This window comes from Gorilla gorilla, chromosome 19 (assembly GCF_029281585.2).
Source record: "Gorilla gorilla gorilla isolate KB3781 chromosome 19, NHGRI_mGorGor1-v2.1_pri, whole genome shotgun sequence".
Taxonomy (NCBI): domain Eukaryota; kingdom Metazoa; phylum Chordata; class Mammalia; order Primates; family Hominidae; genus Gorilla; species Gorilla gorilla.
The window spans coordinates 105,825,201-105,850,323 of record NC_073243.2 but is presented as its reverse complement, the minus strand read 5'-3'; the positions used below and the strand labels follow the sequence as shown (position 1 = coordinate 105,850,323).

Here is a 25,123-nt window from a genome sequence, read left to right as displayed (position 1 = left end):
GAGGGCAGGGTGGGAAGGAATCAGACCAGGCACTGTAGGCATTCTGGGGGAACGTTGCTCCATCAAAGAACTGTGGGTGCATGGGGAAAAGTGCTTCTCCTAGAGCTCTCCATCGCAGCCCAGTGAGATGCTCTGAGCAAGGGGTCTGCCTGTGGAGCCCCTCACACCACACCTTCTCTCTCACTCTTGACACCCCCAGCGCAGTCAGCACACAATGGCTCTGACATAGGGATAGGGAGGCGGACCTTGGTAAACATACTTCCTTTGGAATTGCATCGCTGTTCTAGACTCAAGGGAGGCCCTATGTGTGTCTGGATCAAAGCTTATCTTCCTCTAAGACTCCTGTATTTCCTTTTCTATTTAATGAACAACTGGCTGGGCACGGTGGCTCAGGCCTGTAATCCCAACACTTTGGAAGGCCAAGGCTGGTGGATCACTTGAGTTCAGAAGTTCGAGACCAGCCTGGCTAACATGGTGAAACCATGTCTAACCAAAAATATAAAAAATTAACCAGGTGTGCTGGTGCACACCTGTAATGCCAGCTACTTGGGAGGCTGAGGCAGGAGAATCACTTGAACCCAGGAGGCGAAAGTTGCAATGAGCCGAGATGGTGCCACTGCACTCCAGCCTGGGTGACAGAGTGAGACTCCGTCTCAAAAAAAAAAAAAAAAAATCTGCCTTCCCTTTGTCCAAGAATATTTCAGCTCTGCTTTACTCCTTGCTATGATCTGAATGTTCATGTGCCTATGTTGAAATTCTAAGCTGCAAGGTGATGCTATTAAGACATGGGGACTTTGGAAGGTGGTTAGGTTATGAGGGTGGAGCTCTTATAAATGGGATTAATGTCCATAAAAGAAGCCCTAGGGAGACCCTCGCTGCTTCTGCCCTTGAGAAGACAACCATCTATGAGGAAGTGGGTCCTCACCAGACACCAAGTCTGCCAGCACATTAATCTTGGACTTCCCAGCTTCCAGAACTGTAAGAAAGAAATTTCTGTTGTGTATATGCCACCCAGTCTATGGTATATCATTACAGCAGCCAAGACAAGACACATCTAAATGTTACTTATCTAAACAACAATACTTTTCTGGCCAGTTGATGTCAGACAGGAGACGGAACCTGAGCAATTACCTTGGTGCTGAAATGCCTGCTCCACCCTCAACACTCAATGCACACTGGCAGAGAATGGCAAGATGCTGGACACACACACAAAGTAAACACCTCTCGGCATAAAGCGAGGTGTTCCAGGAATGAGCTGTCTTCCCATCTCTCCCTGTGTTTCCTGCAGGCTGCATCACCAGATGTCGGTGGGTATGGAATTGGGAAGGAATGAAAGCAGGGAGGGGATCAGGGCATTGGCAGGACAGGGAAGCAGTGTTCCTTCTTTACTTAGAATGTTCTTTTTTGAGCCAAACCAAAGATGAAAACTTTCTCAGCTCCTGGAGTCCCAAGAGACAAAAATAAAATATTCTAAAGCTGGTCTGTGTCTTCCTTTAGTTACCCAGAACCCACGGGGCCACCTGTGACAGATGGTGGCATTGATCCAGGGTGTAATTGATCAGGTTTGGCAAGAGCAGTAGAAGAAACTGGGATGCTGACAGAAGAGAAGCTTAGATGATTTGCATATACTGCTCTTCCATAATACAGAAGACAAAAGTGAGCCCCCAGTGATGGGGCTCCAGGTGTCTCTTGTTGGGACCCCATGTGGTCTGCTCCTTGCTGGATAACTACAGTTGCATGGCAGCCCTGCTTCACAAAAATCCAGGGTAAATTGCATTCCTCCCACACGTCATCACACAGAAATACAACCTAAGTAAGCACACATTTTCTAAAACCCTAAAGAGGGCTCACACCTTCTGGATAAGCAACTAATCCTGAGAATGTCACTCACTCTGCTTATTGATAGCCAGTGATTGCCAAGTTTTCTGCCTCCAGAATGGATCAATTCCAGCTGTCTCATGTGTGAGTGTCTTTGCTGACAGTGCTTTTTGTATTAACTAATACATCCTTGGAAAGGGTCCCAAGTGGGAGAAAGAGCGTCACACTGACATGCACCCTGTTAAAAGAAATAATCATCAGGAGAGGATTTCATATTAACAATCTGAAAACTCACAGTTTTCAATAGTGTTTCTTCAGTATTCAGGGTCCCTCCTTTTTTCCTTCTTCTTTTATTTTTCCTTCTTTTTTTATTTTATTTATTTATTTATTTATTGTACAACAAAGTGTCTCACAGGTTCTCTATTGCTTAGAGGGAGAAAACATGGCCCTTTTAACACACTGATTTCTTTCGTGGCTGTGCAATTTCTTTGCAGTTTATGAATAATTTTTGTCCACAGGGTTTGCAGCAAATATTAGTTACAGTGTAATCAGATGGATAGAGCCAGGGTTAGAAAAACAAATCCTTTCAATTATTTTTACAGCTTCATCACAGACCTTGTGATTTTTCAGCGATCTGTGAGCCTGTATGTCTAAAGGTCAAACTATTCTGAAGCAAAGAAATAGGAAATTCACAAATTCAGAAACTGTTTCTGCATTATAGTTGCCTCCCAAATCTAATTGTGGGACTAGATGACTTCTTCCCAAATGCACACAGTCCTTACTTTTTGAATGTGTGGTGTATTCCTCAGCTCAGGCTGCCATAACAAATACCATAGACTGGATAGCTTCAACAACAGAAATGCATTTCCTCTGAGTTCGGGGGGCTGGAAGTCTAAGGTCAGGGTGCCAGCGTGGTCAGGTTCTGGGGAGGTTCTTGCAGACAGCCACCTTCTCTCTATGACCCTGCATGGCTTTCCTCCAAGTCTGTGCAGGGAGAGTGCAAAAGATCTCTCTCTCTTCCTCTGATTATAAGGCCACTAATCCCTGTAGATTGGGACTCCACCCTTATGACCTCATTTAACTTTAATTACCCTAAAAACTGTATATCCAAATATAGTCAATTTGGAGGTTAGGCCTTCAAAATATGAATTTCGGAGGACACAAGTCAGTCCATAGCAAATGGCCACTTCATATAACATCTAGTGCTTTGAGCTGAGTAACTTAAAGCACTGGGCATTATATAACATATAAGCATGTATGTATCCGGAAGGGATGAGAATATAATAAAATAGTCATTTGATGGGAATTCCATGAAGAAGGAGTTGGAGTATCATGTGGCATCGTGGAGGCACATAGCAGAAGGCATTGAGCAGACCGTCAGGAATCAATAGGATTGCAGCAGGCAGGATGGGGGTGGGGTGGGTACCCAGGGCTGTGAGGAAGTGCAACGTCACCACGAGTGAGAAAAGTTCACAGGGAGCACAGGTGCCCTTGAGTGCTGAGCTAAGGACCTGGGAAAGAACCACTGTGAATTCTGCAGCTATGGAAACCCTGGGGCTGGGTGTGGTCAGAGAGGGGCTTCAAGATCAGTGATTTTCCAGCAGCTGGGAGAATGGACTAGAACAGAGCCCCCCTGAACAGTTCTGACAGCCCAGATCAGAAGGGGGAAGGTGGAGGAAAGGCAGAGAGGTAAGGTGAACATTTTATTTCTTATATTTTTACGTTTGCATTCACAGTCTTTACATTTCATTCCAGGGCATCTGATTCAGGGGAAAAAAAGAAAACAACATGTTTTTCATGTATTAACATTGCTGATACACTCCAAAATGCTTCTGGAACCATCAATGTAAGATAGAATAACAAACAGAAAAATAACTTAGTTATCTCAACTTGTCCCTTGCAGTAAACATCAGAGGTGATGAAATATTTAGGTATGACCAATCTATGATATGAATTCTTGGGCCAAATAAGTTAATTGCCATGATTCTACACAAACTCAGTATCAGTTGCTGAAGTAATGAAAATGGTTGGATGCACTGGAAGCTTTCAAGGCTAAGTGTAGCTAGTACGATATACTGATGTTTCTACACCAAAAACAAAAGAGTAAAACGAGTTTATCCTTGTGATTACAATGCTGAAAAAAAAGAAAAGCCATCTTATAGCTCTTCTTAAATAATTCATGATTTACCACTACAGAAATGAAAATAAAAATAGACGAGTTTTCTCAGAACTTTCGGTATATATCAAAAGCTATTATTGTTAAGATATGATTTCCACTGAAATTTCAGAAGCAAAAAGACTGGCTAAGAACTAGCGCCCCTCGAAGACTGGCAGCTCCACCACTCATCCTGCTGAATGTGGAGTAAATGAAGCAGGGCGTGGTCACCGGGCTTGGTTTTATAAGGGAGTGGGAGAGAGGATGGATGGAGAGGAAATTGATTTTTGCTAAGTTGGGAAAATAACTATTTTATAAGAAAAGACATGTGCTCATTAAATTATTTACAGGGCCAGTGCAAATGATTTAAATAGAGAAACACTGAACTCTTAAAAATAAATAACAAAAGCACCGAGGTACCTGGCCTTGCTAACATACTCTTTTCGTTTCTGTTATGAATGGCAAATGCTGCGGATGTGAAGTCACCTGTCAGATCACTGTAAGTAACAATAATGGTCAGCAGTGACGTCAGTCGAGGGCACGGTCTAGACATATCCTAGATGATACTGAATACAGGCACCTACTTATGGCACAGACAATTCAGAAGAAGAAGAAAAAAAAGCGGTATGTGTGAACCACTTCTTTTTTAAATTGAAAATGAAAATACCTTTATGGAGGTGTCCAATGGGGATGGAAATGTATCCCCTTAAAATCAGGTTACCTAATCCATGGAAGGGCAGAATATCACAGAGAAAATTAAAATGGGTTTTAATCATGGAAAGTAAACATCTGAGCATATTTGACAAGTCTCAGCACAGAGCCAGCTTTCTCCAGGCTAAGCCTGATAGAGGATCTGGTGTCTTCCCTGGTCCCTCACCCATCTGGCCCATCCCAGACTGAGAGAAGCACCTGGAGCTGCCCCTGCCAGGGACTCCCTGCTTCACGTGAAACCACCTGGCTCTCAGCACTGCAGGGCCTGGGCGCGCTAGCTTTCTGACACACAGGGAGTCAGCAGATGTACTACCAATGCTCACAATTATTTCCAAACAGGCCTGCAGGCAAGGACTCTCAATAACTGCGGGCCATCATAGGAAAGGAAATCTGCCCATACAAAACCAACACAGGTGCACCAATCTCACAGTGGAAGCACAGTCTCTCGGTGGGAGCACAGTCTCGCAGTGGGAACACAGTCTTGCAGTGGGAGTACTATTTGACAGTTGGAGTGCAGTCTCACAGTGGGAGCAGTCTCACAGTGGGAGCACTATTTCACAGTAGGAGCACTATTTCACAGTAGGAGCACTATTTCACAGTAGGAGCACAGTCTCGCAGTGGGAGCACAGTCTCGCGGTGGGAGCGCTATCTTGCAGTGGGAGTGCTATCTCACAAGTGGGAGCGCTATCTCACAAGTGGGAGCGCTATCTCACAGTGGGAGCGCTATCTCACAGTGGGAGCGCTATCTCACAGTGGGAGCACTATCTCACAGTGGGAGCACAGTCTCGCGGTGGGAGCGCTGTCTCACGGTGGGAGCGCTGTCTCACGGTGGGAGCACTATCTCGTCATAGTGGGAGCACAATTTCACAGTGGGAGCACATTCTCACAGTGGGGGCACATTCTCACAGTGGCAGCACAGTCTCACAGTGGCAGCACAGTCTCACAGTGGGAGTATTATCTTGCAGTAGAAGCACACTGAGCACACTGTGTAGCTGTTCACCCTTGTTTCCTCACCCTGACTCCCCACACCAAACCCCCAGAACCGGTTCACACTCACCAAGAGATCTTTATTTTAACTTGAAGAATCCTTCATTTACTTAGAAATAGAAAGGCCCCTTCAGGGATACACCAGGAGGCCTATCATATCTGTAACGGGTGGAGCAGAGAGATTGGAATGGCCTTGAAGAGCAGAAGCTCCCAGGCTGGGTCCTGCTAGAACCTGCTCAGCGCGTCTCCAGGAGCAGCACACACAGCATGCCAGTCAGGACGGGTGTGGGAAAGATGGCAGAGAAGAAGAGGCAGCCAGAGAGAAGCCAGTCGTGTCAATGAAAGTCCTAACTGGTGGTTTGGCCCTCCCTTCCCAGTGGCAAGAGGATGCCTGTTGTAAAATGGATGTGAAGCCTGGCACCATTAACCATCCAGCTCAACCAGCTTTAAATCCTAGGCCCTACAAATGAACTTCAAATTTTCAGCTTCCCACAGAGGATCTCACCACCTTCAAACCACCCAGGCTCTGTGCCAGCCATACTGGAGTTTTCACTGTAAATTAAGTACATGGGCCTTCTGGTATTATACATCAGTATTTCTAGCTTAGCTAATGTGAATCTACTTCTAAAATATGGAGACACTCTCAGAGCGCTAACCAAGCTAGCTGTCCGATCCTGGCAGGCTTCTTGGCAAACTGAATACCTGGCCAGGAGAAAGGCCAGGTGACTGTGTCCCCACTTGGCTGCAGGGATGAGAGCAGTGTGATTTCTGATTTCTCCTTGAGATGCCCCACATAGTTCTGCTCCTGGGCTTCAAAAAGATGATATCTAGTGAATGATTCCTCCAGCATTTGGATGGGAAATGGGCCAAGGGCTCTTCTCCCTACTGAGCTCTTTCTTACCCACTGAAACATCCCCCAACCAAAACTGCACCAGAAAGCCCAAGATTCTGGAGATGCCATCCTGGAGAAGGTATTCAAAGGAGTAGGAGACTTCTCAAAGGCTAAACGAAACTTCCAACTTATCTCTGCCAGAGTAGGGTACATCAAATGGCCAAATCCACCGCTTTGCAGTCTCCCAGTAAGAGGCAGATCCTCTGAAACAATCATAGGCACAGATCCTTGCATTTTTTAGAAGTCACAGAATTAAGATTTTTCTGCATCTCGATGATTCAGACACTTTAGAATTTGATATTGGCATAGAAACTAGGAATCATAAAATAAATTTTTAAAAAATTGTCATTTAATAAACATATTATGTGTCACCCAGAGCATAAAGAAACAGGCAAACAAATAGGAGTGTAAATGTTTGCACGATACATAGGGAACAATTTAGCAATAGCTGTTAACTATTGAAAACATTTGCTTTTGGGTCTAGCCATCTTACCTCTAGGAATTTTTCGAGATATTTTCAAGGTTCACAAAGAAAAAATAGACCATTTTAGCATAGTTTATCACGATAAAAAACACAAATGTGCAATAATCAAGTTTGGTGCATCCATGCAATGGAATATTATTAATAAATGTCCTGTATACTGACATGAAAACCTATCCAAGGGGAATTAAGTGAATAAATGCAAGTTGAGCAAACAATGTGCATCATTCGCATATGTTGGTAGAAGCATGAAATGTTCTGGTTTGATTCACTATTCAAAGAGGTTGTCTCTGAGGACTGGCACTACACGGCATTCCTTTCTAGAGAACATATTGGTGTGCATGGAGGTTAGGAGAACAGACTCACCCCAGCAACACCACATTTTGACCTTGGGCAATGCCAGGTTCTGGGTCTACCTGAGCACAGCCCTACTTCACAGAGTGCAGCAGGGCTCACATGAACTCACATACATGAGGCACATAAAATAGTGCCTGGTACATAGTAAGCATTGTATGAGCGCTCTTATCTTGACCACTGCTATTTAGCCCCCACATGAAGGTTTTTGCAGTCATAACCACCTTGGTGTTCTTATGCCATTTAAAAAAAAAATAAGACTTCAGGGCTGCAGGCGGTGGCTCACGCCTGTCATCCCAGCACTTTGGGAGGCCGAGGCGGGCAGATCACTTGAGGTCAGGAGTTCAAGCCAAGCCTAACCAGCATGGTGAAACCCCATCTCTACTAAAAATACAAAAGTTAGCTGGGCAGTAGTGGTACAAGCCTGTATTCCCAGCTACTCTGGAGGCTGAGACAGGAGAATCTCTTGAACCCGGGAGGCAGAGGTTGGCTGTAGTGGCCCGAGATTGTGCCACCGCACTCCAGCCTGGGTGACAGAGTGAGACCCCGTTTCAAAAAAAAAAAAAAAGACTTCAGTTAGTAATAGAATGTTTTTTAAATTAGCAAGATGATGATGTAAGTAATGGTTATTTAAATCAAATCTCAAAATACTGGAATTATGTCATCCTTGAAGAAGACAAGAGGAGATCTGGGGGTTCCAAGAGGAAGTGCCCCTTCACCTGCAAGGTGGTCACCTTAGAGAAATCTCAGTGCCTGGGTTGGGTATGAACTGAAAACTCCTAGCCAAGAAGGACGGAAGACCTTGGTATTAGGAAGGTTTAGATTAGGAAGGTTTAGATTTTGAGATTTTTAGATTTTGAGATGACATCAAAGCATGCAAGCAAAAAAAGTCTCTTTTGCTTTTATCTAAGTCATACCATGAAGCTGGCCAGGGTGATTCTCTGACTCCCGGAATGGCAGACCTGGTAAGCAGCTCTATATCACCTTTCACACCCACCACTACAAAGCTTAAGCCCAATTCTCTGTTCAACCGCAGCAAGTGTGGGGGGCACTGTATCCTGTACGTCTTTATTTTAGTTTATCCACCAACCTTGTCTCCAGGGTCTGATTTGCATCTTGTTTGGCTATTGTATATTTTTGGTTTTATTTCATATTTCTAAATCACCTGTTCTTTCTGCAAACTGTCTCAAATCTTTATCATGCATTTCCTGCTTACTCCCTAAAGATCGTCTGCCCTTCCCACGTCTTCACCGATCGGTCCCCACTTTCCAGCCTGCACAAGTGCCTTGGAGCCCTACCCTTTGGATGCAGCCAAAGTCATTCCTAGCAGCCCTTGAGGGTTCTAACAACACGACTGTGGAGTCAGAGGTGGGTGCTCCTTTTTCTCACCTCTCGAAAGGTAGGGAATGCAGCATCAGGAAAAACACATAGTAGGCACTATGGAAGGGATGTGGAAGGAGGGTGTGAGGAATGAACTCTGAATGAATGGAGGCTACTAAGCTGCTCTAAGTGTCTTCCTCCTCTCCACTGGGACACTTCACTGACCAGATTTCCTTCTCCTTCCCTGGAGGAAGTCCTGTCTCCTGGGATCCCAAGGCTTCATCCAGGGACAGCTACATGTAAACCAGGAAGAGAAATCTGCCATGGAAAAGGTCTCCATTGACCAACTGCTCCTCTGGTCTCTGCCTGTCCAGCAGACAAGGTATGTGAAAAAGTGTGTGCAGTCTGAAACTTCACACTAGCAATAGCAGTGATCAGAGTAATGACAGGGATGGGAAAAGTAATAATAACAATAACAGGCACTCTAAATTTGAGTAGCATTTTGTAGCTTTCAGAAGTGCTTTCAAATGCATTTGCTGTTTTCTCCTATGCCTCCAGTGACCCTGTACATACCCAGATAATTACTACTGTGGCCACATCTTTAAGTTTCTGTGATTTTATATCAAGATTCAATTGTGTAGGGAAAAGGAAACTTTTTCATCATAGAAGGAGACATTTAATTCACTTCTGACCATTCCAGGAAGGGTAGGCACCTGACTTCCTGGCAAGGATGTGGACTGATGGTGTTGTCTGGATAGTGATCAGGCCACATACTCATTGTCCACATCTGCAGGGGCCTTCTCAGTCCACATTCCTGGTGAAAATCAACATCGTGTGACTTTACAGATTCATGAGTGCCAGGGAATGAGCGACCCTCTGTTGCTGTCACAATCTCATTTCTTTTCCTTCTCACTGAAATTTTAATCAGTCTGAGCATCAGTTAATGATTCTTTCTTATCCATTTGATTAAAATACAAAGTCATTGAGGCAGTAGCAAATTGGATTTTTTTTTCCTTGGCCCTTAGTGCACTGCAGTAATGAAATCCATGACTTCCCACCTCTGCTAGTGAAGTGTCAGCATGTACCGTGTGAAAGCCAGGAAGGCTCATCTGTCTCATGAGTGATTTCCTTTCCTGAGGAAGGCCCTCCAAGGAGCCATGCATCTCTGGAACGGATCACCCATGCTGACAGAACTGAAGATTGAACCTCTAACTAACATGACTTGTGCAGGTGACAGGGAAATTGTTTGTAATACAACTTCATTTCTTTAAAAGCAGCTACGGATTTTATACTTGGGTGAAATTATATCCCACATACTAATTTAATAAACTCCTCTAAGCTTACACAGAGTCTCTTCTTGGAAAAGGATGTGTTTCTGATCCACTGGCCAGTGCACTGAATGATTTCCCACTACAACCCAAGGGAGAAGGAGTAGTGAAGACTGAAAACTAGGCAAAGCCAATTCGTATTCTGATGAAACTTTACAAATGCTGTTTATGACAAAACCCAGTTGTAAAAACTAAAGGGTAAGGTGAACACCCAAACCCTGCCATTAAAATAACAAAGAAAGGGGATCCCTGCTACCTTTGGTTAATCTTTTCCAGTGGAACCTTCTTGTCTTGTGTCTCATTACCTCAAGTCCCAAGATTTCCAACCCTGGGTAAAGACTGTCTCCTCAGGGCCAGGCACAGTGGCCCACGCCTGTAATCCCAGCAATTTGGGAGGCCGAGGCGGGTGGATCTCTTGAGGTCAGGAGTTTGAGACCAGCCTGGCCAACATGGTGAAACCCTGTCTCTACTAAAAATACAAAACTTAGCCGGGCATGGTGGCATATGCCTGTAGTCCCAGCTACTAAAGAGGCTGAGGCATGATAATTGCTTGAACCCAGGAGGCGGAGGTTGCAGAGAGCAGAGATCGTGCAACTGCCCTCCAGCCTGGGCGACAGAGCGAGACTCTGTCTCAAAAAAAAAAAAAAAATGACTGTCTCCTCAGAGCTTGGCAGTAGTTCTGCTAGTGAAAGTGATTTAGAGCAGCTGCTCGCAAGTGGGCAGAAGAGCCTGTGGCACACCTTTCTGACCCTTTCTCCTTTCCAAAGAGAAAAGAAGAGAGGTGACAAAGAATTGGAGAGGAACAAACTATCAGAGTAGACTTCTTGTTAGCAACATATTTTTTAAACCATTGTTATTTACTTTACAAAAGAATAACATGTGCTCACGCACCTGATTTTATATTGATTCATTCAACAAATCTTATTTGTTCTACTTTGTATTAGGCACTGAAGATATATCAATAATAGAAATGAAAAAAAGTTACGTCTGCACAAGACTTTTCATTGTACTCTAAAACTGTGCCCTATTACCTTAAAAATAACCCAGTAGTTGTATTACACTTGTGTAGTAGGTCCTTAGGATGGATAACATGCCACATCCTCCTAGCTCAACCAACTTCAGCACTGCAGTGTCGGACAGCTCCATACACCTCTGCAAGGAATTCCAAGTCAGGCAGGGGCCACTTGTCTCTCTGCATTCCAAAGCAGCAGAAGACTGCTAAGCTACATACAAACACAACCTGAAAAATCAATACCCTCCGGGGCAACCCACAACATGTGGGAGATGAGAACCCATGGATAAATTCCCCAGCATCCCACTTTCTGACTCCTTCACTGGGATCACCTCTCACATAAACTATTTGTACCTTGCCGCAAAGTTTGCTCTGGGGAACCCAGAGCAAGGTACAGATAGTTTATGTGGGCTTGTTAGAACCCCAGATAAGCCAAGACAACTTGTAATAGCACAAGGATGCAATAAGTATGACACAAGTGAATTGTCACTGTAAAAGCAAATTTGGGGAGGTGGAACTGTATATAAACAAACTTCAGTGGTGTATTTGTGTGGTGGGGTGTGAGTGAATCATAGTCAAATCATAGTTCATGTGACAATACACACTGAAGGATTAACAAAAATTATTAGAGAAACTATATTAGTAAGTCTGAAGCTGAATCAATAGCAGTTTATCATTAAATTTGAGAAGAACAGCCAATAAAAATATAGAACAGCCTAACAAACATGAAAGAATGCAGCAATATGGTTTGGCTTTGCGCCTCCACCCAAATCTCAGGTTGAATTGTAATCCCTAGTGTTGGAGGAGGGGCCTAGTGGGAGGTGATTTGATCATGGAAGCGGATCTCCCCCTTGCTGTTCTCATGATAGTGAATAAGTTCTCACAAGATCTGGTTGTTTAAAAGAGTGTAGCACCTCCCTCTTCATTCTCTTCCTCTGATCCAGTCATGTAAGATGTAACTCCTTCCTCTTCACCTTCCACCATGATTGAAAGGTGGCAGGCAAAGAGGAAGGAGTTACATCCTGAGGCCTCCCCAGCCACGCTACCTCTACAACCTGTGGAACTCAGTCAATTAAAACTCTTTTCTTTATAAATTACCTAGTCTCAGGTAGTTCTTTATAGGAATGCAAGAACAGACTAATACAGAAAATTGGTACCAAGAAGTGGGACATTGCTATAAAGTTACCTGAAAATGTGGATGCAGCTTTGGAACTGGGTAATGGGCAGAGGTTGGAACAGTCTGAAGGGCTTATAAGAAGATAAGAAGATGAGGGAACATTGGGAACTTCCTAAAGACTTGTTGAATGGTTGTGACCAAAATGCTGACAGTGATATGGACAATAAAGTCCAGGCTGAGGTGGTCTCAGATGGAGATGAGGAACTTATTGGGAACTGGAATATAGGTCACTCTTGGTATGCTTTAACAAACAGACTGGCAGTGTTGTGCCCCTACTCTAGGGATCTGTGGAACTCTGAACTTGACAGAGATGATTTAGTGTAACTGGCATAAGAAATTTCTAAGCAGCAAAGCACTCAAGATGTGGCCTGGCTGCTTCTAACAGCCTAAGCTTGTACTCATGAGCAAAGAAATAATCTGAAACTGAAACTTACATTTAAAAGGGAAGCAGAGAGTAAAAGTTTCCAACAATGTGGATAAACCATGTCACTTGAATTTATTGCCAATATCTGAATATTGATATTCAAAATCATATAGTATTACAGATTTGCAGCCTGACTACATGGTAGAAAAGAAAAACCCATTTTGGAGGAGGAATTCAAGTCATCTGCAGAAATTTGCATAAATAAAGTGGATCCTAATGTTAATAGCCAAGACAATGGGGAAAATACCTGGAAGGCACTTCAGAGACCTTCACAGCAGCCCCTCCCATCACAGGCCCAGAGGCCTAGGAGGGAAGAATGGTTTCATGGGCCAGACCCAGGGCTCTGCTCCCCTGCACAACCTCAGGACACTGCTCCCTGCATCCCAGCTGCTCCAGCTCCAGCTATGGTTAAAAGGGCCTCAGATATGTTTCAGAGGTGCTGCTCTGCTCCAGAGGGTGCAATCAAGAAGCCACAAAGGCTTTCACATGGCATTAAGCCTCCAGGTGTGCAGAGGGCAAGAATTGAGGCTTGGGAACCTCCACCTAGATTTCAGAGGATGTATGGAAATACCTGGTTGTCCAGCCAGAAGTCTGCTGCAGGGGCAGAGCCCTCATGGAGAACCCCTACTAGGACAGTGTGAAGGGGAAATGTGGGGTTGAAGCCCTCACACAGAGTCCCCACTGGGGCACTGCCTAGTGGAGCTGTGAAAAAAGGGCTACTGTCCACCAGACCCCAGAATGGTAGATTGACAGCTTGCATGTGCCCTTGGAAAAGCTGCAGGCACTCAACACCACCCCATAAAAGAAGCCTTGGGCACTGTGCCCTGCAAAGCCACAGGAGCAGAGCTTCCCAAGGCCTTGAGAGCCCACCCCTTGCATCAGTGTGGCCTGGGTATAAGACATGGAGTCAAAGGAGATTATTTTGGAGCTCTGAGATTTAATGACTGCCCTGCTGGGTTTCAGACTTGCATGGGGCCTGTAGCCTCTTTGTTTTGGTCAGTTTCTCACATTTGCAATGTGAACATTTATCCAATGCCTGTACCCCCATTTTCCATTGTATCTTGGAAGTAACTAACTTGTTTTTGATTTAAGAGGCTCATAGGCAGAAGGGTTTGCCTTGTCTCAGATGAGACTTTGGACTTGGATTTTTGAGTTAATGCTGGAATGAGCTAAGACTTTGAGAAACTGTTGGGAAGGCATGATTGTATTTTGAAATGTAAGAAGGACATGAGATTTGGGAGGGGCCAGGGACAGAATGATGGGGTTCAGCTCTGTGAACCCACCCAAATCTCATCTTGAATTGTAATCCCCAATGTTGAAGGAAGGGCCTGGTGGGAGGTGATTGGATTACGGGGGCAGATCTCCCTCTTGCTGTTCTCATGGTAGTAAGTTCTCATGAGAGTTGTTTGTTTAAAAGTATGTAGCACCTCCTGCTTTGCTCTTTTCTTCCTGTTACAGCCATGTAAGATGTGACTCCTTTCTTTTCACCTTCCACCATGATTGTAAGCTTCCTGAGGCCTCACCCACCATGCTTTCTGTACAGCCTGCAAAGCTGTGTGTCAATTAAACCTCTTTGCTTCAGAAATTATTGTCTCAGGTAGTTCTTTACAGCCATGGGAAAACAAGCTAATACAAGCAGCATCCACCTTGGTTAATTCTTCTGCAGTAGGATCCTGACCATGGTGCCCAGGGGGATGTCAGACTTCTCAGGAGAACAAATTTATTTATTTATTTATTTGCTTTTGAGATGGGGTCTCACTCTATTGCCCAGGCTGGAGTGCAGTGGCACAATCATAGCTCACTACGGCTGACAACTTCTGGGCTCAATGGATCCCTCTGCCTCAGCCTCCTGAGTCGCTGGGACTATAGGAGGTACCACCTATATAGGCACCACCACACCTGGCTAATTTTTTTTTATTATTATTTTTTAGAGACAGAATCTCACTATGTTGCCCAGGCTGGTCTGAAACCCTGGCCTCAAGTGATTCTCCTATCTTGGCCTCCCAGGTCACTGGGATTGCAGGTGTGAACCACCATGCTGAGCAGACATTTTAGAGAAACTTTAATTAGTCCTGAATAAACTAGGCAGAAGCCTCAGTATTTGGGTAAAGTCTGACATTTGATTCATATTAGGCCGTCAGAAGGAAACTAGACACGTACCTGTATCAGTGTCATCACTGGATCACTAAACTTGTGAGTGTTCAGCACTCACATGGTTCAGAGACTCTATCATATCCAATCAGCATAAAAATTCCAATAATGTGGACAAAGTATGTTACTTGGATTTATTGTCAATATCTGAATATTGATTTTCAAAATCATGTAAGTATTACAGATATGGCTTGGAGTGAAAATCTCCTAATGTTTTATATATTAAAATTATTTTAACCAGTTGAGTTCTAAATTTGCATTTATTATCACAAAATATAATGCTGGCAGCATTAACTTCAGTAGTAGGGCCACCCAATAACCTTCACCACGAGAACTACATTAACACCTCCTCACCCTGGCCATGCTCAAACCCTACCAGTGGGAAGGGGGCAAGCATTTTGCATTACTAGCATGCACACTAGGATGATCACAGAAGCAATCTATCATACTTACACTCCACCATCAGAAAATATCATGATCACATTTTTTAACAAAATTCAGGTTTATTCTTTTATTCTAGAAATTTATCCTGTGAAGGTAACATGTAGCTGATGGTTGATTTTCAGCGTTTGGTATGTTGTCATTGACTGCATCTCTGATTTAAATGACAAATTTTATTGGTCCCTAATGACTTAGTAGTGTACTAGTGAGTAGGCCTTAATCACATGAAAAAATGAGTCTACCAAGTGGCCTTCCCCTCTTTGATAATGGCAAAGAAATGTCCCATGTTTGGGGATGGATGTCCAGTTCATGTGGCTGCCTACTGTCTACCTCTGGGCCACAGACCAGAGGCCAAGCATCATTGTGTCCAGTGCCACCCAGGAAAAGTACTCATCTGCCTTTGTTCCAAGGAGGTCCTTTTTCTCAAGAGTGTTTAAATAGTGCACACGTTTGTACATACCATAGAGTAGCAGTTCATATTGGCTGTAGATGTTGTGAAAACAATAGCCATTGATTAGAGGCCAGGGATGTTGCCAAATATCCTACAATGCACAGAAGAGCACCCCCTCACACACACACTGCCACAACAGATAATTCTGACCCAAAATGTACATGGTGCCTAGATTGATAAAACTTTGCACAAAAATAGTATCTTGGCCTGTCCGCCTCCTGCTCATGGGACTTCAGTCCAAAGAGAACTAAAATGCAGCTTTAATAAAAGCCTTTGTCTCTGAGCTATGAGTGTTGTGGAAACTGGGGCCAGCTGAGGTGTGTACTTGCAAGTAGGATAAAAACTCAGACCTGCACACTTCCCAACATCCCTCTACAGACAGCTGCAGCCTATTGGATCTGATCTATTGATGTCCACCACCTGGGATACCTAGATGTGCTAAAAGAGCAACTATAGCACGACAAGGCTACCAGCTGTGTGAGGAAAACAAGCTGTGGGAGGAAAACAAGAAAAGAGCTTTGTGTCCAGGGTACATCCACCCAGCCAGCCTCACATATCACATTTGCTGGGGATCTGGATGGTGGCAGGGTTCTCACAGCTGAGGAGCAGTCCACAGTGCAGGAAGGAATTCTGTTACAACTCACTCCAAAGCTGATAAACAGCCAGACAAAACTGAAGCTGTAGCTGCCCTGTGTGACTGCATCAGCCTGTGGAAGCCATCAAAACAATTCAATAACTCAATGACATAGTCCTAGTTCCAATTCATCTTTCTAGCAGGCATCTGTTTCTATTATATTTGAACTGTGCAGAGGAAATTGGATAAGGCATGCTAGCACGGGACACTGCAAGCTGCAGCAACCACATGCCCAGCAGCGGGAGCGGGAGGATAGAAGACAGGAGGAGAGAAGCCAGGTACTGAATCTCAATCAGAAGCAGCTTAAAGGTCAGACTCTGAAATTTCCTTCAGAGCCGATCAAAGCCTACCTGTAATTTCCACAACAAAGTAACCCAAAGCCATTTCTTGGTGACCCCCAGTGTCAGGGTACTCACCCCTCATTCACAGACAGACAGCCCTCAATGGTACAGTAACAGCATCAATTCTTCTCCCCATCTGTTTCCACTCACTGGCTCTGCCCAGCCAGCCAAGAGTCAAAGCCTTAGGCTTTGGAGCGTGGATTCATGGTCAGGTTCCACCCATTGGTTGAAATTAAGGGTAACTTAAGTTCTATGGGTGGAACTGGCTGCAGGGAAGACAATAATTTGGCAAATGACAAGTGCTCCAAGGGGACCCGTGATACATTCTATCTAGGTCAGGGGTGGGCAAACCATCCCCCACGGGCCAAATGTGGCCACTTCCACTCACTGACCCATCTTCTGTGGCTGCTTTCACATTTCAATAGCAGACCTGAGTAGCTGCAACAGGACTGCATGGCTGGCAAATATTTGCTCTCTGGCCCCTTCAGGAAAAGTGGCCAACTCCTACTCTAGAGACCAGACTTCTAAGAAAAAAGTGAGTCTTCAGGATGCAGATTTTCAGTAGCATACATGGGAGGACTTGAGAAAGACAGGAACAGGCATGGAGATACTGAAGCCCCCTCTTCACAATGGTGAGCTCATAGTCTCAGGAGTAATTGGTTGATAGAGGCAGACTCTAAGGCAATGAGATAGAAGGAAGAATATTTTTGATGAAGGGGCAGATGGAGGAACCTTTCATAGTGTAGGAGAAGCCCTCAGCAGAGGAGAAGCAGCACCCATACCTGCATGGGGTGGAAAGAAAGGAGCAGGAGCCCCCAACAGCAACTAGGAGAACCACAGAGAAGCCAAAGGGAAGCTAAGAACTTGATCTTGTCTTGAATTTCTGTAGCATCTGAGACACTAGAGTTCAGTCCTGCATTAAGCTCAGGGTTTCCCAAACCAGTCAGTCCACACGGCCTTTCCACCTGGTAGCTGCCATTTCCATCCAGGCCCTGGAATTCATGAGGTTACCCTTTGGAGAATGCTGCATTCAACCTACCCACTCCCTTTACAGATTGGACAAACCCCCTTGACACCGTACCTCCGTGTGAACATCACACAGCAATTCACGGAAAGCGGGCACCCATTAGCAGGATGGGAGAGGCTGGAAACCACCCTGGTACATTCAAGATGCCCTCCTATGGGAGGAAGAATTGCAACAGCATTTTGTGCTCTGAATGCCCAGTCTATAGGAAGATGAACAGAATGTGCGCTAAATATTTAAGCATCTGAGCTGTGGTAGCTCATGGCAGGAAGCCACGCTCACCTCCCAGGACCTGATTCTGCCATAACACACTGTCCCAGAACCACTATAGATCACCTCACCACTGGCTGAGGAAGACAAAGACAGGAGCTGAGTGTAGATGGGCAGCAGGCTCATCCTTGTCTCCCTTCTGCTGGCTGATGCACACCTTGTCCAGCTTGCTAAAGACACATGCTCCAACACCTGTCATTGTCAGGCATTAGATTCGTGGCCATGCCTGCTGTGCCCACCAAGCTGCCAGCACCACATGGCTGCTGCTCACTGGTGTGCGGTGTGTGCCCAGCCTGAGGGCCAGGCGAGCTCAGGACACAGACCTCCCAGTGCCAGCACATAGAAAGGCCCTGGTAGCTGGCCAGGGAGGCCTAAGCTCACTTCAGTCATCAGACACGAAGTTCCATTCTCCAAGGATATCATCTAGGAGGAGGTGAAGCCTTTCTGTCTTGAAGGTTGGGTCTACCTCCAGGTGTGAAGGAAGGACATTTCATATACAGGGGAAAGAGGTATTGGCCAAGAAATATGGAGCCCAGATTCAAAGGGGGACATAGACCCCGTCTCTTGATGGAAGGAGGGTCAAGGAATTTTAGAAACTTTTTTTCCCCAAACTTCTAGAGTTGTTGACACCAGTTGTTTATTTGTCGCATTGCTTATTTATTCACTTACTTATTCTTTAAAAGTTATTTTAAGCATAATTAAAGATATAATTCATCTCAGACTATTATCACGAGATTATTATCTTATTATTACCTTCCACACTCCAAAGCCACCACCCTTGGATGACATAAATATCCAATGACTATTTATCAGAACCATAGGCATTTTTATCTACCTGTCACCTTGCAGGGTCAACATTTACAAACACGTTGTTATTACAGGAACACAGAATAAGATAATGATCTTATTATCAAGACCACAGATAATAATCGTGGCTCGTTGAAGCCCTTTGAACCCAACAGCTGTGGGCCCATCTGGAGCTAGTGGCCTTACTTCTCTAGGTCAGATTTGCACACTTCGAAAACTGCAGCAGTTAGGAAGCTGCAGCATCCCACAGGGGGAAGCAGCTCAACAGCCAGAGCTGGGCTGAGAAGCGGGTATCTGGAAGCTTGCTCCTTAATGCCTCCTGAGGAAGCGCTGGGCACACACCTGGCACAACCCAAATGCACGAGTTAGCACCACCCACACACATAGTGCTCAGCTGTTCCTTTGGCAGCACTGTTGTTGGCGATGTGTGACCGCATTGGGAGAGGGTCTGAGTACCATGGAGGTGACTGAGATGCTCTGTACCTCTGTTACTTAGCACGGTGCAGGGCAGGAAGCAGGAAACTCAACAGATGTCTATTCAATGATTGATGGGCAGCTGCCAAGCAACTTCCAGAGTAGGGGTCCCATGATGCAGATCCCTCCTCCCCACCCACTCCATGTCAGCCTTATTTCAGGCCTCACAACATCCCACTTGAAATATTAACTGAGCTCTTGGCCTCAGTCATCGTGTTCTCCTGTTACCACTGCACCATCTCAAAGTGGCCCTTCCTACCCCATCAGGCCTCCCACTGCCCCGCACACAGCCAAAGCCCTGCCCTCGCAGCCTGGCCCTCCAGATGTCTGCGGCCTGGGCCCCATCTGTCTTCAGACTTCGCTTCCCATAAAGTTTCCTCATCTGGCTTTTGGTTTTGTTTCACAAATAAGCCACACACACATGCACACACAAAGAGGTACATGCACACATGTGCAAACATCTGTGACCACAGACCCAGACGCCAGCACACACGTGCACACACGCTCATGCTTCCAGGTGCAAATACACACACACACACACCAGCTCCATACTTTAAACCTCTTTCCCCTGTATATGAAATGTCCTTCCTTCACACCTGGAGGTAGACCCAACCTTCAAGACAGAAAGGCTCCACCTCCTCCCAGATGATCTTCTTCCCAAGTTGCAATTGAGTTCTCCCTCCCCATTTCTCTATACAGTGGCAACAGACTCACCATCACGACACCATTGCCGTCTTCTCTCAATGCAGGTGCCGTCCATGCTGTAAGTCCCTGGAGAGCAGCAGGGATACTTCTTACAGCTTTTTCGATGCTCACTTACGGTCCCCAGCAGACAGCACCTCAGCAGGTGCTCCAAGAACGATGTTGCCTTGGAAAGGTAGCGAGGCCCTGAAACACAGAGAATAAGGGCAAAGTCTGGGCTGCTCTCGGAGCCTCAGGGCCCTGCCACCCCGAAGTCCTAGGACAGGGAGCGTGTCCTCTAACTTTTCTCTCTCCCTGCACTTTCCACCAGGAATTCTCAACCTTTTTTGTTCTAATAGAGCTCTCTTCAACTGCCTGAAAAAGTTCCTAATCCTTTTATAAAATATTGTCTTAAAATGCACAAAATAGGCTGGGCACAGTGGCTCCTGCCTGTAATCCCAACACTATGGGAAGCCGAGGCAGGTGGATCACTTGAGGTCAGGAATTCGAGACCAGCCTGGCCAATATGGTGAAACCCCGTCTCTACTAAAAATACAAAAATAAGCCAGGCATGGTGGTGCACGCCTGTAATCCCAGCTACTCAGGAGGCTGAGGCAAGGAGAATCACTTGAACCAGGGAGGCGGAGGTTGCAGTGAGCAGAGATCATGCCATTGAACTCCAGCCTGGGCAACAGAGTGAGACTCCATCTCAAAAAAAAAAAAAAAAAGAAATGCACAAAATAAATATTACAAAGGGCCTGAGTGATGCTGAAATCCAGCTCTGCGTTCACACTTGAGTTGGGGGATGGCAGGTTCCCCAGCACCATGTGCTCCCAGGTTCCCAGCAAATGTGAGCTCACTCTCCCTGGAGCCCTTGCCCTGGGTCCTGATCACCAGCCCCCTCTGGTTGATCTTCCCTCAGGTGGGAAGTAGCCCTGAGGAGGGGGAGCACAGAGGGGTTGTGGGCAGGGGTGCAGAAGGAGAAAATATGTTGAGGACAACAGCATCAGAGGGCAAAGGCAGACTCTGGCTGCTGGTCTGCACAGACCACCATCTATGGGTTGCAGAATCTGGGTGGACACGTAAGGAGAGGAGGGAAAAGAGAGAGATAAAGGGAGAGAGAGAAAAAAAAAACTGTCACAGACAAGCACAAAGAGTAGCTGCCCTCAATTAAGGCTAATAAAGGATTGCTCCCACTGCACGGGGTTTTCCAACTGCAATCTTTGGGCTTGTGAAGCATTTTCTCTGCATCTGTTGTTGATGCCATTAAGTAGAATGAGTCACTGTATATATTAAGCACTAAGACCAGCAGCGACATAAGTCTATGAATTCAATGATCATGCCAGCTTGAAGTAGAAAAGGAGCTTTTTTTTTATTATTAAACCAGTGGCAAAGCAGAGGAAATCAAGTAATTTTTACATTATAAGATTTTTGCTTTTTTTTATACTGTGTCTATTTCCTTTTAATGACAGTTATCAAAAGTCACTTTTGGGAAAAGGCTTTGAAATTGAATAGAAAAATCTCATGCATTTACTTTTCCTGTTTTTCTGAAATTCAAATAAGATGTGAGCGACAGGCGCTGAGTGCTCCAGCCCCCGTGCTCAGCAATCGCAAGCTTTCTTCAGACCTCTCTTTGCAAGCTCGGGAGGAGACCAGAGAGGTTCCTTAGGAGGATCCCTGGCTGGAATCTAGGCCAGGAAGCCAACAGCAAAATGTGTTTGGGGTGAGCATCTGTGTTTGGGGCCTTCTGGCATGGTAACACTCTGACCTGGGGTGTTCGACATCACTTGTGCTCTCAGCACAGCTTCCAGAACAAGCCAGTGGCCCCAACAAAGGACAAAGGGTCCAGAACCATGTGACCAGAAAAGGAAGACAGCCAGGTGTATTTGACAGCTCCCAGAATGACCTGGCCAGACACTCAGAAGGCCACGGAAGCTTCGCTCAGGCATGCTGCCAGTGTGTGTTTATGTCCCAAACCCTCACATAGCATTTGCTACCTGACTGGCCTTTGGCAAAGGGCTTTAGAGATGTTCCCCCAAGTCCCACATGGCACAGAGGGCAGGTGCGCATGCTGTGACAATTTCACAGGTGAGGAAAGGGAGGCCCAGGGAGCTTACAGAGCTCATGAGAGGTGCAGCCAGGATGTGAGCCCAGCCAGCTGGCCCCACAGCCTGTGCCCATGTGTGACAGGTGCCCCTCTGCCCCTTTCGTGGGGTCACATTGCCTAGTTGCATCAGAAACTTAACCCAACCTTACAGCTTGGTGTGTGGGTGGGCAGTGGAGAGTGGTGCAGGCGGCATCTCCTTACCTCTGATGCAGCATCCACCAGAAAAGCTGCAGAGAGTGTGGAAGGCAGAACAGTACTTCCAAAAAAAAACCAAAAACATCCAAGTCCTGATCTCCAGACCTGTGCCTATGTTAGGTAACGTGGCAAGGCGACACTGAGGTTGCAGATGGAATCAGCAGGCCTTGAAAGAGGGCACTTGTCCTGGATGGTCCTCATGTCCTCAATGTAATCACAAAACTCCTCAAAAGTGAAAAGAGGGTCAGGGTCAGAGGAAGATATGACTATGGAGAAAGGCACAGAGAAACACACACTGCTAGCTCTGAAGACAGAAGGGTCCACAAGCCACTAGCCGAGGAAAGCAGGAGCCTCTAGAAGCTGGGAAAGGCAAGGACCGGATATTCCCCTGGAGCTACAGAAGGGACCCGCCCTGTCGACACCTCCACTTTAACCCAGGGGGACAGTGCAGGGCTTCCGACCTCAGGACTGTAAAATAATAAAATTGTGGGCCGGTGTGGTGGTTCATGCCTGTAATCCCAGCACTTTGGGAGGCCAAGGCAGGTGGATTACTTGAGTTCAGGGGTCTGAAACCAGCCTGTGCAACATAGTGAAACCCTTGTCTCTACAAAAAGTACAAAAATCAGACGTGTGTGGCGGCGTATGCCTGTGGTCCCGGCTACTCAAGGGGCTGAGGTGGGAGGATTGCTTGAGCCCAGGAAGTAGAGGCTGTAATAAGCCAAGATATCACTACTGCACTCCAGCCTGGGCAACAGAGCAAGACCCTGTCTAAAAAAAATAAATAAATGAATAAATTCTTAAAAATAAAATTGTATTGTTAAGCTGCTAGTAAGTGGATCAGTCAGTATTCAAGCCAGGTGGTGTTAAGCATTGTGTCCCTGGAATGAGTCATCATTCATAATCATTGATGAAAGTTTTAAATGTTAAGTATAACTTGGAATGATTCTACTGTATTGTTAATAACTTACAGTTATCATGAATCACTAGGCCAAAATACGCTATTGTTAGGAGAAAAAATTTCACCTCTACCACTTGGGTCCCATGTTTGGGGGCCTGCAAATTAACTGAAGATAGATTAACAGGAGAAAAGGCAAGGCTTATTTACATGTGCACGTGGGAGTTGCTCAGCCATGAGTAACTCGCAGAATAATGTGAAGGTTTATATGAGGGGACAATGCATGTCCTTGCACCTTCACTTTGGACTTGACCACATGATTTGTTCCAAGCAATGGGATGCACATAAAGTGACAGTGTGCCAGATACAAGCAGAGGCTTTAAAAGGCATCATTTGCTTCTGCTGTCCTTCCTGACTTCTACCTTGCACCCTGAGGAAAGCATGCCCCAGGGTGTAACTTCTCTGCCAGCCTGGGTCCTGGGTAAGAAGAAAGGTGGCCCAAAGGAGTCCAGCCAAGAGGAGCAGCTTAGAAGCTGCAGCCAGCCTCAGACCCCGGAGTGAGAAACAAACATTTGCAGTTGCAAGCTACAGAGATGTCTGGACTACCTGTTACTGTGGCAGAAGCTAACTACCACAAGAACACGTAGATTTTTGGCCTAAGCAACAGTGAGGATGATGGTGCAACTTGCTAATTTGAGTTGCAGCAAGTGGGGTGGGAAGGGGGAAACTAAGATTTCATTTTAGAATACACTTAGCAAATAGCAACACCTCCTATGCTATGAAGGATAAGATACAAGACACAACTTTCATACTCCTTGCATTTGGAGAACAATACAATTATTTGTATTTGGAATTTAATATCCCAAATAAACATTCATATCCTTTACACTCAACCTGTTCATTGTCAAACATTTTGTTCCCTGAAATTGCTTAATTCACATTTATTCAAAAAGAAAGTGCATTTGGAGTTAAAACTAGTTTTACCCAAGAGGGTCTAAAGAGCTTAAAAACAGAAATGGGATTATGCCAGGATGAAACCCATTAACAACTCAGCTGAGTGAGGTCAGTGGGGGAGTGAGCCTAGGAGCTCCAAGTAGGGAAGAGAGCCCCCATCATCACACCTGGATCATCAGGAGAAATGAGATCCACATGGACGGCACACTCTAAAGACAGCCAAGGGAAACTTTGCCAAAAAAGCAGAAGGTTTTTTTTTTCTTTTTCATCAAGATAATGCCACTTTAACCAAGAAAAGGAACAGGTTTTGTTTGAAAACCCTAACTGGATATTTGGTTATTAATAATGTTATATCATATTACTTTTATATCATATTTCATTCACCGTCTACCATATTTCCCATGTAATGATATAATCTTCATAACTAGAATTTTAATGGCTGCCCAATGAACAGCTATATCACAATGTTGGGGGGTTTTTTGTTTGTTTTGTTTTGTTTTTTCAGATAGTCTCACTCTTTCACCCCGGCTGGAGTGCAGTGGCACAGTCTTGACTCACTGCAACCTCCACTCCCGAGGTTCAAGCGATTCCCCTTCCTCAGCTGGGATTACACGCACCCACCACCAAGCCCAACTAATTTTTGTATTTTTAGTAGAGACGGGTTTCATCATGTTGGCCAGGCTGGTCTCGAACTCCTGACCTCGTTGTCCATTCACCTCTGCCTCCCAAAGTGCTGAGATTACAGGCGTGAGCCACTGCACCTGGCCATGTATTTTTAATTTATCTTATTTTGTAACTTAGCTTTTTCTACCAAAAAATAGGCATTCATGAAAAGTTGTTAAATATACATTAAGTGAGGAAAGCAAGACATGCTGGATAATATCCTTTGCATTATGTCATTAGCCCATTTATATGCTGGAGGTTGCAAATTTTTTTGTGAAAAATCAGACCACGGCAATGACCTTGAGCAATAGGATACAAATAACTCCCACAAGCTTAGCGTTCCAACAATGGAACACTAGCCATAAATGGGTTAAGA

The 25,123-nt window shown here is 45.3% G+C and overlaps 1 long non-coding RNA gene across 1 annotated transcript in view; it reads right to left on the bottom strand.

The window, feature by feature from the left end:
* LOC134757629 (uncharacterized) overlaps positions 1-25,123 on the bottom strand; it is a 273,011-nt gene that overhangs the window by 220,545 nt on the left and 27,343 nt on the right. Inside the window, exons 4-5 of the long non-coding RNA XR_010131849.1 lie at positions 22,242-22,460; positions 19,967-20,140 (exon numbers count right to left, since the gene is read on the bottom strand). This is a non-coding gene — a long non-coding RNA (uncharacterized lncRNA). The remainder of the gene's footprint in view (positions 1-19,966; positions 20,141-22,241; positions 22,461-25,123) is intronic.